The 11,628-nt window shown below is 47.6% G+C and overlaps 1 protein-coding gene, 1 long non-coding RNA gene and 11 other non-coding genes across 13 annotated transcripts in view; all 13 read left to right on the top strand.

Annotated features, from left to right (window-relative positions):
- The window catches only part of LOC141381913 (uncharacterized), a 560,761-nt gene that overhangs the window by 265,984 nt on the left and 283,149 nt on the right, over nt 1-11,628 (top strand). The gene's annotated exons all lie outside the window — the stretch shown is intronic.
- Nucleotides 1-11,628, top strand: part of znf1032 (zinc finger protein 1032) — a 104,859-nt gene that overhangs the window by 27,019 nt on the left and 66,212 nt on the right. The window lies entirely within an intron of this gene.
- On the top strand, nt 499-572 carry trnan-guu (transfer RNA asparagine (anticodon GUU)). The gene has a single exon. It is a non-coding gene; the product is annotated as a tRNA-Asn (tRNA).
- trnak-cuu (transfer RNA lysine (anticodon CUU)) lies at nt 1,572-1,644 on the top strand. The gene has a single exon. It is a non-coding gene; the product is annotated as a tRNA-Lys (tRNA).
- On the top strand, nt 2,844-2,916 carry trnak-cuu (transfer RNA lysine (anticodon CUU)). The gene has a single exon. It is a non-coding gene; the product is annotated as a tRNA-Lys (tRNA).
- Nucleotides 3,025-3,098, top strand: trnan-guu (transfer RNA asparagine (anticodon GUU)). The gene has a single exon. It is a non-coding gene; the product is annotated as a tRNA-Asn (tRNA).
- On the top strand, nt 4,303-4,376 carry trnan-guu (transfer RNA asparagine (anticodon GUU)). The gene has a single exon. It is a non-coding gene; the product is annotated as a tRNA-Asn (tRNA).
- trnan-guu (transfer RNA asparagine (anticodon GUU)) lies at nt 5,578-5,651 on the top strand. Its single transcript has one exon. It is a non-coding gene; the product is annotated as a tRNA-Asn (tRNA).
- trnak-cuu (transfer RNA lysine (anticodon CUU)) lies at nt 7,521-7,593 on the top strand. Its single transcript has one exon. It is a non-coding gene; the product is annotated as a tRNA-Lys (tRNA).
- On the top strand, nt 7,702-7,775 carry trnan-guu (transfer RNA asparagine (anticodon GUU)). Its single transcript has one exon. It is a non-coding gene; the product is annotated as a tRNA-Asn (tRNA).
- Nucleotides 9,645-9,717, top strand: trnak-cuu (transfer RNA lysine (anticodon CUU)). Its single transcript has one exon. It is a non-coding gene; the product is annotated as a tRNA-Lys (tRNA).
- Nucleotides 9,826-9,899, top strand: trnan-guu (transfer RNA asparagine (anticodon GUU)). Its single transcript has one exon. It is a non-coding gene; the product is annotated as a tRNA-Asn (tRNA).
- trnan-guu (transfer RNA asparagine (anticodon GUU)) lies at nt 11,102-11,175 on the top strand. The gene has a single exon. It is a non-coding gene; the product is annotated as a tRNA-Asn (tRNA).

The following is an 11,628-nucleotide window of genomic DNA, read 5'->3' as shown; positions in this document are numbered from 1 at the left end:
ATTAGGGTTCATATAGCAGACCTTTTGAGACAAAGTTACGGGTTTCTACCACTGTAGGTCACCTTTCACTAAGTCTCTGTGGCGCAATCGGTTTGCGCGTTCGGCTGTTAACTGAAAGGTTGGTGGTTCAAGCCCACCCAGGCACGAATTAGGCATTTTGCTGCCTTGCAACTGCTAACACGTGCACTGGACATAGATCCTGGGCCACATTCTGTCCAGCGTTACAAGACGAAATCAGGATTTAGCAGAAGATTGTCACGGGTAGGGAAGGTATTACTGCAAACGGTTTCTGGTTCCTAAAAGAGCTTCTCATCAGCCCGGCTAGCTCAGTCGGTCGAGCATGATACACTTGATGTCAGGGTCGTGGGTTCGAGCCCCACGTTGGGCGTTCCTGTTACTTTTCTCTCTCTCTCTCAGCAAACTTACATTAGGGTTCATATAGCAGACCTTTTGAGACAAAGTTCCGCGTTTCTACCACTGTAGGTCACCTTTCACTAAGTCTCTGTGGCGCAATTGGTTAGCGCGTTCGGCTGTTAACTGAAAGGTTGGTGGTTCAAGCCCACCCAGGGACGAATTAGGCATTTTGCTGCCTTGCAACTGCTAACACGTGCACTGGACATAGATCCTGGGCCACATTCTGTCCAGCGTTACAAGATGAAATCAGGATTTAGCAGAATATTGTCACGGGTAGGGAAGGTATTACTGTTAACAGTGTCTAGTTCTAGTGGGGACTTCTCATCCGCCTGGCTAGCTCAGTCGGTAGAGCATGAGACTCTTAATGTCAGGGTTGTGGGTTTGAGCCCCACGTTGGTCGTTTCTGTTACTTTTCTCTCTCTCTCTCAGCAAACTTACATTAGGGTTCATATAGCAGACCTTTTGAGACAAAGTTCCGCGTTTTTACCACTGTAGGTGACTTTTTACTAAGTCTCTTTGGCGCAATCGGTTAGCGCGTTCGGCTGTTGACTGAAAGGTTGGTGGTTGAAGCCCACCCAGGTACGAATTAGGCATTTTGCTGCCTTGCAACTGCTAACACGTGCACTGGACATAGATCCTGGGCCACATTCTGTGCAGCGTTACAAGACGAAATCAGGATTTAGCAGAACATTGTCACGGGTAGGGAAGGTATTACTGTAAAGAGTGTTTAGCTCTTAAAAGTTCAGTCGGTTGAGCATGAGACTCTTAATGTCAGGGTTGTGGGTTCGAGCCCCACGTTGGGCGTTCCTGTTACTTTTCTCTCTTTCTCTCAGCAAACTATCATTAGGGTTCATATAGCAGACCTTTTGAGACAAAGTTACGGGTTTCTACCACTGTAGGTCACCTTTCACTAAGTCTCTGTGGCGCAATCGGTTTGCGCGATCGGCTGTTAACTGAAAGGTTGGTGGTTCAAGCCCACCCAGGCACGAATGAGGCATTTTGCTGCCTTGCAACTGCTAACACGTGCACTGGACATAGATCCTGGGCCACATTCTGTCCAGCGTTACAAGATGAAATCAGGATTTAGCAGAAGATTGTCACGGGTAGGGAAGGTATTACTGTAAACGGTTTCTGGTTCCTAAAAGAGCTTCTCATCAGCCCGGCTAGCTTAGTCGGTAGAGCATGAGACTCTTAATCTCAGGGTCGTGGGTTCGACCCCCACGTTGGGCGTTCCTATTACTTTTCTCTCTCTCTCCCAGCAAACTTACATAAGGGTTCATGTAGCAGACTTTGAGACAAAGTTACGCGTTTCTACCACTGTAGGTGACTTTTCACTAAGTCTCTGTGTTGCAATCGGTTAGCGCGTTCGGCTGTTAACTGAAAGGTTGGTGGTTCAAGCCCACCCAGGGACGAATTAGGCAGTTTGCTGCCTTGCAACTGCTAACACATGCACTGGACATAGATCCTGGGCCACATTCTGTCCAGCGTTACAAGATGAAATCAGGATTTAGCAGAATATTGTCACGGGTAGGGAAGGTATTACTGTTAACAGTGTCTAGTTCTAGTGGGGAGTCCTCATCTGCCTGGCTAGCTCAGTCGGTCGAGCATGATACACTTAAAGTCAGGGTCGTGGGTTCGAGCCCCACGTTGGGCGTTTCTGTTACTTTTCTCTCTCTCTCTCAGCAAACTTACATTAGGGTTCATATAGCAGACCTTTTGAGACAAAGTTCCGCGTTTCTACCACTGTAGGTCACCTTTCACTAAGTCTCTGTGGCGCAATCGGTTAGCGCGTTCGGCTGTTAACTGAAAGGTTGGTGGTTCAAGCCCAACCAGGGACGAATTAGGCAGTTTGCTGCCTTGCAACTGCTAACACATGCACTGGACATAGATCCTGGGCCACATTCTGTCCAGCGTTACAAGATGAAATCAGGATTTAGCAGAATATTGTCACGGGTAGGGAAGGTATTACTGTTAACAGTGTCTAGTTCTAGTGGGGACACCTCATCTGCCTGGCTAGCTCAGTCTGTAGAGCATGAGACTCTTAATGTATGGGTCGTGGGTTTGAGCCCCACTTTGGGCGTTTCTGTTACTTTTCTCTCTCTCAGCAAACTTACATTAGGGTTCATATTGCAGACCTTTTGAGACAAAGTTCCGTGTTTCTACCACTGTAGTTGACCTTTCACTAAGTCTCTGTGGCGCAATCGGTTAGCGCGTTTGGCTGTTGACTGAAAGGTTGGTGGTTGAAGCCCACCCAGGTACGAATTAGGCATTTTGCTGCCTTGCAACTGCTAACACGTGCACTGGACATAGATCCTGGGCCACATTCTGTCCAGCGTTACAAGACGAAATCAGGATTTAGCAGAACATTGTCACGGGTAGGGAAGGTATTACTGTAAACGGTTTCTGGTTCCTAAAAGAGCTTCTCATCAGCCCGGTTAGCTCAGTCGGTAGAGCATGAGACTCTTAATCTCAGGGTCGTGGGTTCGAGCCCCACGTTGGGCGTTCCTGTTACTTTTCTCTCTCACTCCCAGCAAACTTACATAAGGTTTAATATAGCAGACTTTGAGACAAAGTTACGCGTTTCTACCACTGTAGGTGACTTTTCACTAAGTCTCTGTGGCGCAATCGGTTAGCGCGTTCGGCTGTTAACTGAAAGGTTGGTGGTTCAAGCCCACCCAGGGACGAATTAGGCATTTTGCTGCCTTGCAACTGCTAACACGTGCACTGGACATAGATCCTGGGCCACATTCTGTCCAGCGTTACAAGATGAAATCAGGATTTAGCAGAATATTGTCACGGGTAGGGAAGGTATTACTGTTAACAGTGTCTAGTTCTAGTGGGGACTTCTCATCCGCCTGGCTAGCTCAGTCGGTAGAGCATGAGACTCTTAATCTCAGGGTTGTGGGTTTGAGCCCCACGTTGGTCGTTTCTGTTACTTTTTTCTCCCTCTCTCAGCAAACTTACATTAGGGTTCATATAGCAGACCTTTTGAGACAAAGTTCCGCGTTTCTACCACTGTAGGTGACTTTTTACTAAGTCTCTTTGGCGCAATCTGTTAGCGCGTTCGGCTGTTGACTGAAAGGTTGGTGGTTGAAGCCCACCCAGGTACGAATTAGGCATTTTGCTGCCTTGCAACTGCTAACACGTGCACTGGACATAGATCCTGGGCCACATTCTGTCCAGCGTTACAAGACGAAATCAGGATTTAGCAGAACTTTGTCACGGGTAGGGAAGGTATTACTGTAAAGAGTGTTTAGCTCTTAAAAGTTCATCTCATCAGCCCGGCTAGCTCAGTCGCTTGAGCATGAGACTCTTAATGTCAGGGTTGAGGGTTCGAGCCCCACGTTGGGCGTTCCTGTTACTTTTCTCTCTTTCTCTCACAAAACTATCATTAGGGTTCATATAGCAGACCTTTTGAGACAAAGTTACGGGTTTCTACCACTGTAGGTCACCTTTCACTAAGTCTCTGTGGCGCAATCGGTTTGCGCGTTCGGCTGTTAACTGAAAGGTTGGTGGTTCAAGCCCACCCAGGCACGAATTAGGCATTTTGCTGCCTTGCAACTGCTAACACGTGCACTGGACATAGATCCTGGGCCACATTCTGTCCAGCGTTACAAGACGAAATCAGGATGTAGCAGAAGATTGTCACGGGTAGGGAAGGTATTACTGTAAACGGTTTCTGGTTCCTAAAAGAGCTTCTCATCAGCCCGGCTAGCTCAGTCGGTCGAGCATGATACACTTGATGTCAGGGTCGTGGGTTCGAGCCCCACGTTGGGCGTTTCTGTTACTTTTCTCTCTCTCTCTCAGCAAACTTACATTAGGGTTCATATAGCAGACCTTTTGAGACAAAGTTCCGCGTTTCTACCACTGTAGGTGACTTTTTACTAAGTCTCTGTGGCGCAATCGGTTAGCGCGTTCGGCTGTTAACTGAAAGGTTGGTGGTTCAAGCCCACCCAGGGACGAATTAGGCATTTTGCTGCCTTGCAACTGCTAACACGTGCACTGGACATAGATCCTGGGCCACATTCTGTCCAGCGTTACAAGATGAAATCAGGATTTAGCAGAATATTTTCACGGGTAGGGAAGGTATTACTGTAAAGAGTGTTTAGCTCTTTAAAGTTCATCTCATCAGCCCGGCTAGCTCAGTCGGTAGAGCATGAGACTCTTTATCTCAGGGTCGTGGGTTTGAGCCCCACGTTGGGCGTTCCTGTACTTTTCTCTCTCTCTCCCAGCAAACTTACATAAGGGTTCATGTAGCAGACTTTGAGACAAAGTTACGCGTTTCTACCACTGTAGGTCACCTTTCAATAAGTCTCTGTGGCGCAATCGGTTAGCGCATTTAGCTGTTGACTGAAAGGTTGGTGGTTGAAGCCCACCCAGGTACGAATTAGGCATTTTGCTGCCTTGCAACTGCTAACACGTGCACTGGACATAGATCCTGGGCCACATTCTGTCCAGCGTTACAAGACGAAATCAGGATTTAGCAGAATATTTTCACGGGTAGGGAAGGTATTACTGTAAACAGTGTTTAGCTCTTAAAAGTTCATCTCATCAGCCCGGCTAGCTCAGTCGGTTGAGCATGAGACTCTTAATGTCAGGGTTGTGGGTTCGAGCCCCACGTTGGGCGTTCCTGTTATTTTTCTCTCTTTCTCTCAGCAAACTATCATTAGGGTTCATATAGCAGACCTTTTGAGACAAAGTTATGGGTTTCTACCACTGTAGGTCACCTTTCACTAAGTCTCTGTGGCGCAATCGGTTTGCGCGTTCGGCTGTTAACTGAAAGGTTGGTGGTTCAAGCCCACCCAGGCACGAATTAGGCATTTTGCTGCCTTGCAACTGCTAACACGTGCACTGGACATAGATCCTGGGCCACATTCTGTCCAGCGTTACAAGACGAAATCAGGATTTAGCAGAAGATTGTCACGGGTAGGGAAGGTATTACTGTAAACGGTTTCTGGTTCCTAAAAGAGCTTCTCATCAGCCCGGCTAGCTCAGTCGGTCGAGCATGATACACTTGATGTCAGGGTCGTGGGTTCGAGCCCCACGTTGGGCGTTTCTGTTACTTTTCTCTCTCTCTCTCAGCAAACTTACATTAGGGTTCATATAGCAGACCTTTTGAGACAAAGTTCCGCGTTTCTACCACTGTAGGTCACCTTTCACTAAGTCTCTGTGGCGCAATCGGTTAGCGCGTTCGGCTGTTAACTGAAAGGTTGGTGGTTCAAGCCCACCCAGGGACGAATTAGGCATTTTGCTGCCTTGCAACTGCTAACACGTGCACTGGACATAGATCCTGGGCCACATTCTGTCCAGCGTTACAAGATGAAATCAGGATTTAGCAGAATATTGTCACGGGTAGGGAAGGTATTACTGTTAACAGTGTCTAGTTCTAGTGGGGACTTCTCATCCGCCTGGCTAGCTCAGTCGGTAGAGCATGAGACTCTTAATGTCAGGGTTGTGGGTTTGAGCCCCACGTTGGTCGTTTCTGTTACTTTTCTCTCTCTCTCTCAGCAAACTTACATTAGGGTTCATATAGCAGACCTTTTGAGACAAAGTTCCGCGTTTCTACCACTGTAGGTGACTTTTTACTAAGTCTCTTTGGCGCAATCGGTTAGCGCGTTCGGCTGTTGACTGAAAGGTTGGTGGTTGAAGCCCACCCAGGTACGAATTAGGCATTTTGCTGCCTTGCAACTGCTAACACGTGCACTGGACATAGATCCTGGGCCACATTCTGTGCAGCGTTACAAGACGAAATCAGGATTTAGCAGAACATTGTCACGGGTAGGGAAGGTATTACTGTAAAGAGTGTTTAGCTCTTAAATGTTCATCTCATCAGCCCGGCTAGCTCAGTCGGTTGAGCATGAGACTCTTAATGTCAGGGTTGTGGGTTCGAGCCCCACGTTGGGCGTTCCTGTTACTTTTCTCTCTTTCTCTCAGCAAACTATCATTAGGGTTCATATAGCAGACCTTTTGAGACAAAGTTACGGGTTTCTACCACTGTAGGTCACCTTTCACTAAGTCTCTGTGGCGCAATCGGTTTGCGCGTTCGGCTGTTAACTGAAAGGTTGGTGGTTCAAGCCCACCCAGGCACGAATTAGGCATTTTGCTGCCTTGCAACTGCTAACACGTGCACTGGACATAGATCCTGGGCCACATTCTGTCCAGCGTTACAAGACGAAATCAGGATTTAGCAGAACATTGTCACGGGTAGGGAAGGTATTACTGTAAAGAGTGTTTAGCTCTTAAATGTTCAACTCATCAGCCCGGCTAGCTCAGTCGGTAGCGTATGAGACTCTTAATGTCAGGGTCGTGGGTTCGAGCCCCACGTTGGGCGTTCCTGTTACTTTTCTCTCTCTCTCCCAGCAAACTTACATAAGGTTTAATATAGCAGACTTTGAGACAAAGTTACGCGTTTCCACCACTGTAGGTGACTTTTCCCTAACTCTCTGTGGCGCAATCGGTTAGCACGTTCGGCTGTTAACTGTTAGGTTGGTGGTTCAAGTCTACCCAAGGACGAATTAGGCATTTTGCTGCCTTGCAACTGCTAACACGTGCACTGGACATAGATCCTGGGCCACATTCTGTCCAGCGTTACAAGACGAAATCAGGATTTAGCAGAATATTTTCACGGGTAGGGAAGGTATTACTGTAAAGAGTGTTTAGCTCTTAAAAGGTCATCTCATCAGCCCGGCTAGCTCAGTCGGTAGAGCATGAGACTCTTAATGTCAGGGTTGTGGGTTCGAGCCCTACGTTGGGTCTTCCTGTTACTTTTCTCTCTCTCTCCCAGCAAACTTACATTAGCGTTCATGTAGCAGACTTTGAGACAAAGTTACGCGTTTCTACCACTGTAGGTGACTTTTCACTAAGTCTCTGTGGTGCAATCGGTTAGCGCGTTAGGCTGTTAACTGAAAGGTTGGTGGTTGAAGCCCACCCAGAGACGAATTAGGCATTTTGCTGCCTTGCAACTGCTAAACCGTGCACTGGGCATATATCCTGGGCCACATTCTGTCCAGCGTTACAAGATGAAATCAGGATTTAGCAGAAGATTGTCACGGGTAGGGAAGGTATTACTGTAAACGGTTTCTGGTTCCTAAAAGAGCTTCTCATCAGCCCGGCTAGCTCAGTCGGTAGAGCATGAGACTCTTAATCTCAGGGTCGTGGGTTCGAGCCCCACGTTGGGCGTTCCTGTTTTTTTTCTCTCTCTCTCCCAGCAAACTTACATAAGGTTTAATATAGCAGACTTTGAGACAAAGTTACGCGTTTCTACCACTGTAGGTGACTTTTCACTAAGTCTCTGTGGCGCAATCGGTTAGCGCGTTCGGCTGTTAACTGAAAGGTTGGTGGTTCAAGCCCACCCAGGGACGAATTAGGCATTTTGCTGCCTTGCAACTGCTAACACGTGCACTGGACATAGATCCTGGGCCACATTCTGTCCAGCGTTACAAGATGAAATCAGGATTTAGCAGAAGATTGTCACGGGTAGGGAAGGTATTACTGTTAACAGTGTCTAGTTCTAGTGGGGAGTCCTCATCTGCCTGGCTAGCTCAGTCGGTCGAGCATGATACACTTAATGTCAGGGTCGTGGGTTCGAGCCCCACGTTGGGCGTTTCTGTTACTTTTCTCTCTCTCTCTCAGCAAACTTACATTAGGGTTCATATAGCAGACCTTTTGAGACAAAGTTCCGCGTTTCTACCACTGTAGGTGACTTTTTACTAAGTCTCTTTGGCGCAATCGGTTAGCGCGTTCGGCTGTTGACTGAAAGGTTGGTGGTTGAAGCCCACCCAGGTACGAATTAGGCATTTTGCTGCCTTGCAACTGCTAACACGTGCACTGGACATAGATCCTGGGCCACATTCTGTGCAGCGTTACAAGACGAAATCAGGATTTAGCAGAACATTGTCACGGGTAGGGAAGGTATTACTGTAAAGAGTGTTTAGCTCTTAAATGTTCATCTCATCAGCCCGGCTAGCTCAGTCGGTTGAGCATGAGACTCTTAATGTCAGGGTTGTGGGTTCGAGCCCCACGTTGGGCGTTCCTGTTACTTTTCTCTCTTTCTCTCAGCAAACTATCATTAGGGTTCATATAGCAGACCTTTTGAGACAAAGTTACGGGTTTCTACCACTGTAGGTCACCTTTCACTAAGTCTCTGTGGCGCAATCGGTTTGCGCGTTCGGCTGTTAACTGAAAGGTTGGTGGTTCAAGCCCACCCAGGCACGAATTAGGCATTTTGCTGCCTTGCAACTGCTAACACGTGCACTGGACATAGATCCTGGGCCACATTCTGTCCAGCGTTACAAGACGAAATCAGGATTTAGCAGAACATTGTCACGGGTAGGGAAGGTATTACTGTAAAGAGTGTTTAGCTCTTAAATGTTCAACTCATCAGCCCGGCTAGCTCAGTCGGTAGCGTATGAGACTCTTAATGTCAGGGTCGTGGGTTCGAGCCCCACGTTGGGCGTTCCTGTTACTTTTCTCTCTCTCTCCCAGCAAACTTACATAAGGTTTAATATAGCAGACTTTGAGACAAAGTTACGCGTTTCCACCACTGTAGGTGACTTTTCCCTAACTCTCTGTGGCGCAATCGGTTAGCACGTTCGGCTGTTAACTGTTAGGTTGGTGGTTCAAGTCTACCCAAGGACGAATTAGGCATTTTGCTGCCTTGCAACTGCTAACACGTGCACTGGACATAGATCCTGGGCCACATTCTGTCCAGCGTTACAAGACGAAATCAGGATTTAGCAGAATATTTTCACGGGTAGGGAAGGTATTACTGTAAAGAGTGTTTAGCTCTTAAAAGGTCATCTCATCAGCCCGGCTAGCTCAGTCGGTAGAGCATGAGACTCTTAATGTCAGGGTTGTGGGTTCGAGCCCTACGTTGGGTCTTCCTGTTACTTTTCTCTCTCTCTCCCAGCAAACTTACATTAGCGTTCATGTAGCAGACTTTGAGACAAAGTTACGCGTTTCTACCACTGTAGGTGACTTTTCACTAAGTCTCTGTGGTGCAATCGGTTAGCGCGTTAGGCTGTTAACTGAAAGGTTGGTGGTTGAAGCCCACCCAGAGACGAATTAGGCATTTTGCTGCCTTGCAACTGCTAAACCGTGCACTGGGCATATATCCTGGGCCACATTCTGTCCAGCGTTACAAGATGAAATCAGGATTTAGCAGAAGATTGTCACGGGTAGGGAAGGTATTACTGTAAACGGTTTCTGGTTCCTAAAAGAGCTTCTCATCAGCCCGGCTAGCTCAGTCGGTAGAGCATGAGACTCTTAATCTCAGGGTCGTGGGTTCGAGCCCCACGTTGGGCGTTCCTGTTTCTTTTCTCTCTCTCTCCCAGCAAACTTACATAAGGTTTAATATAGCAGACTTTGAGACAAAGTTACGTGTTTCTACCACTGTAGGTGACTTTTCACTAAGTCTCTGTGGCGCAATCGGTTAGCGCGTTCGGCTGTTAACTGAAAGGTTGGTGGTTCAAGCCCACCCAGGGACGAATTAGGCATTTTGCTGCCTTGCAACTGCTAACACGTGCACTGGACATAGATCCTGGGCCACATTCTGTCCAGCGTTACAAGATGAAATCAGGATTTAGCAGAAGATTGTCACGGGTAGGGAAGGTATTACTGTTAACAGTGTCTAGTTCTAGTGGGGAGTCCTCATCTGCCTGGCTAGCTCAGTCGGTCGAGCATGATACACTTAATGTCAGGGTCGTGGGTTCGAGCCCCACGTTGGGCGTTTCTGTTACTTTTCTCTCTCTCTCTCAGCAAACTTACATTAGGGTTCATATAGCAGACCTTTTGAGACAAAGTTCCGCGTTTCTACCACTGTAGGTGACTTTTTACTAAGTCTCTTTGGCGCAATCGGTTAGCGCGTTCGGCTGTTGACTGAAAGGTTGGTGGTTGAAGCCCACCCAGGTACGAATTAGGCATTTTGCTGCCTTGCAACTGCTAACACGTGCACTGGACATAGATCCTGGGCCACATTCTGTCCAGCGTTACAAGACGAAATCAGGATTTAGCAGAAGATTGTCACGGGTAGGGAAGGTATTACTGTAAACGGTTTCTGGTTCCTAAAAGAGCTTCTCATCAGCCCGGCTAGCTCAGACGGTTGAGCATGAGACTCTTAATGTCAGGGTTGTGGGTTCGAGCCCCACGTTGGGCGTTCCTGTTACTTTTCTCTCTTTCTCTCAGCAAACTATCATTAGGCTTCATATAGCAGACTTTTTGAGACAAAGTTCCGCGTTTCTACCACTGTAGGTGACCTTTCACTAAGTCTCTGTGGCGCAATCGGTTTGCGCGTTCGGCTGTTAACTGAAAGGTTGGTGGTTCAAGCCCACCCAGGCACGAATTAGGCATTTTGCTGCCTTGCAACTGCTAACACGTGCACTGGACATAGATCCTGGGCCACATTCTGTCCAGCGTTACAAGACGAAATCAGGATTTAGCAGAGTATTGTCACGAGTAGGGAAGGTATTACTGTAAACAGTGTTTAGCTCTTAAAAGTTCATCTCATCAGCCTGGCTAGCTCAGTCGGTAGAGCATGAGACTCTTAATGTCAGGGTTGTAGGTTTGAGCCCCACGTTGGGCGTTCCTGTTATTTTTCTCTCTCTCTCCCAGTAAACTTACATTAGGGTTCATGTAGCAGACTTTGAGACAAAGTTCCGCGTTTCTACCACTGTAGGTGACCTTTCACTAAGTCTCTGTAGCGCAATTGGTTAGCGTGTTCGGCTGTTAACTGAAAGGTTGGTGGTTCAAGCCCACCCAGGGACGAATTAGGCATTTTGCTGCCTTGCAACTGCTAACACGTGCACTGGACATAGATCCTGGGCCACATTCTGTCCAGCGTTACAAGATGAAATCAGGATTTAGCAGAAGATTGTCACGGGTAGGGAAGGTATTACTGTTAACAGTGTCTAGTTCTAGTGGAGACTCTTCATCCGCCTGGCTAGCTCTGTCGGTAGAGCATGAGACTCTTAATGTCAGGGTTGTGGGTTCGAGCCCCACGTTGGGCATTTCTGTTACTTTTCTCTCTCTCTCTCAGCAAACTTACATTAGGTTTCATATAGCAGACCTTTTGAGACAAAGTTCCGCGTTTCCACCACTGTAGGTGACTTTTCACTAAGTCTCTGTGACACAATCGGTTAGCGCGTTCGGCTGTTAACTGAAAGGTTGGTGGTTCAAGCCCACCCAGGGACGGATCAATCATTTTGATGCCTTGCAACT

Source organism: Danio rerio, chromosome 4, assembly GCF_049306965.1.
Source record: "Danio rerio strain Tuebingen ecotype United States chromosome 4, GRCz12tu, whole genome shotgun sequence".
Taxonomy (NCBI): Eukaryota; Metazoa; Chordata; class Actinopteri; order Cypriniformes; family Danionidae; genus Danio; species Danio rerio.
The sequence above is the reverse complement of the archived record's forward strand: the minus strand, read 5'-3'. Positions and strand labels throughout refer to the sequence as shown.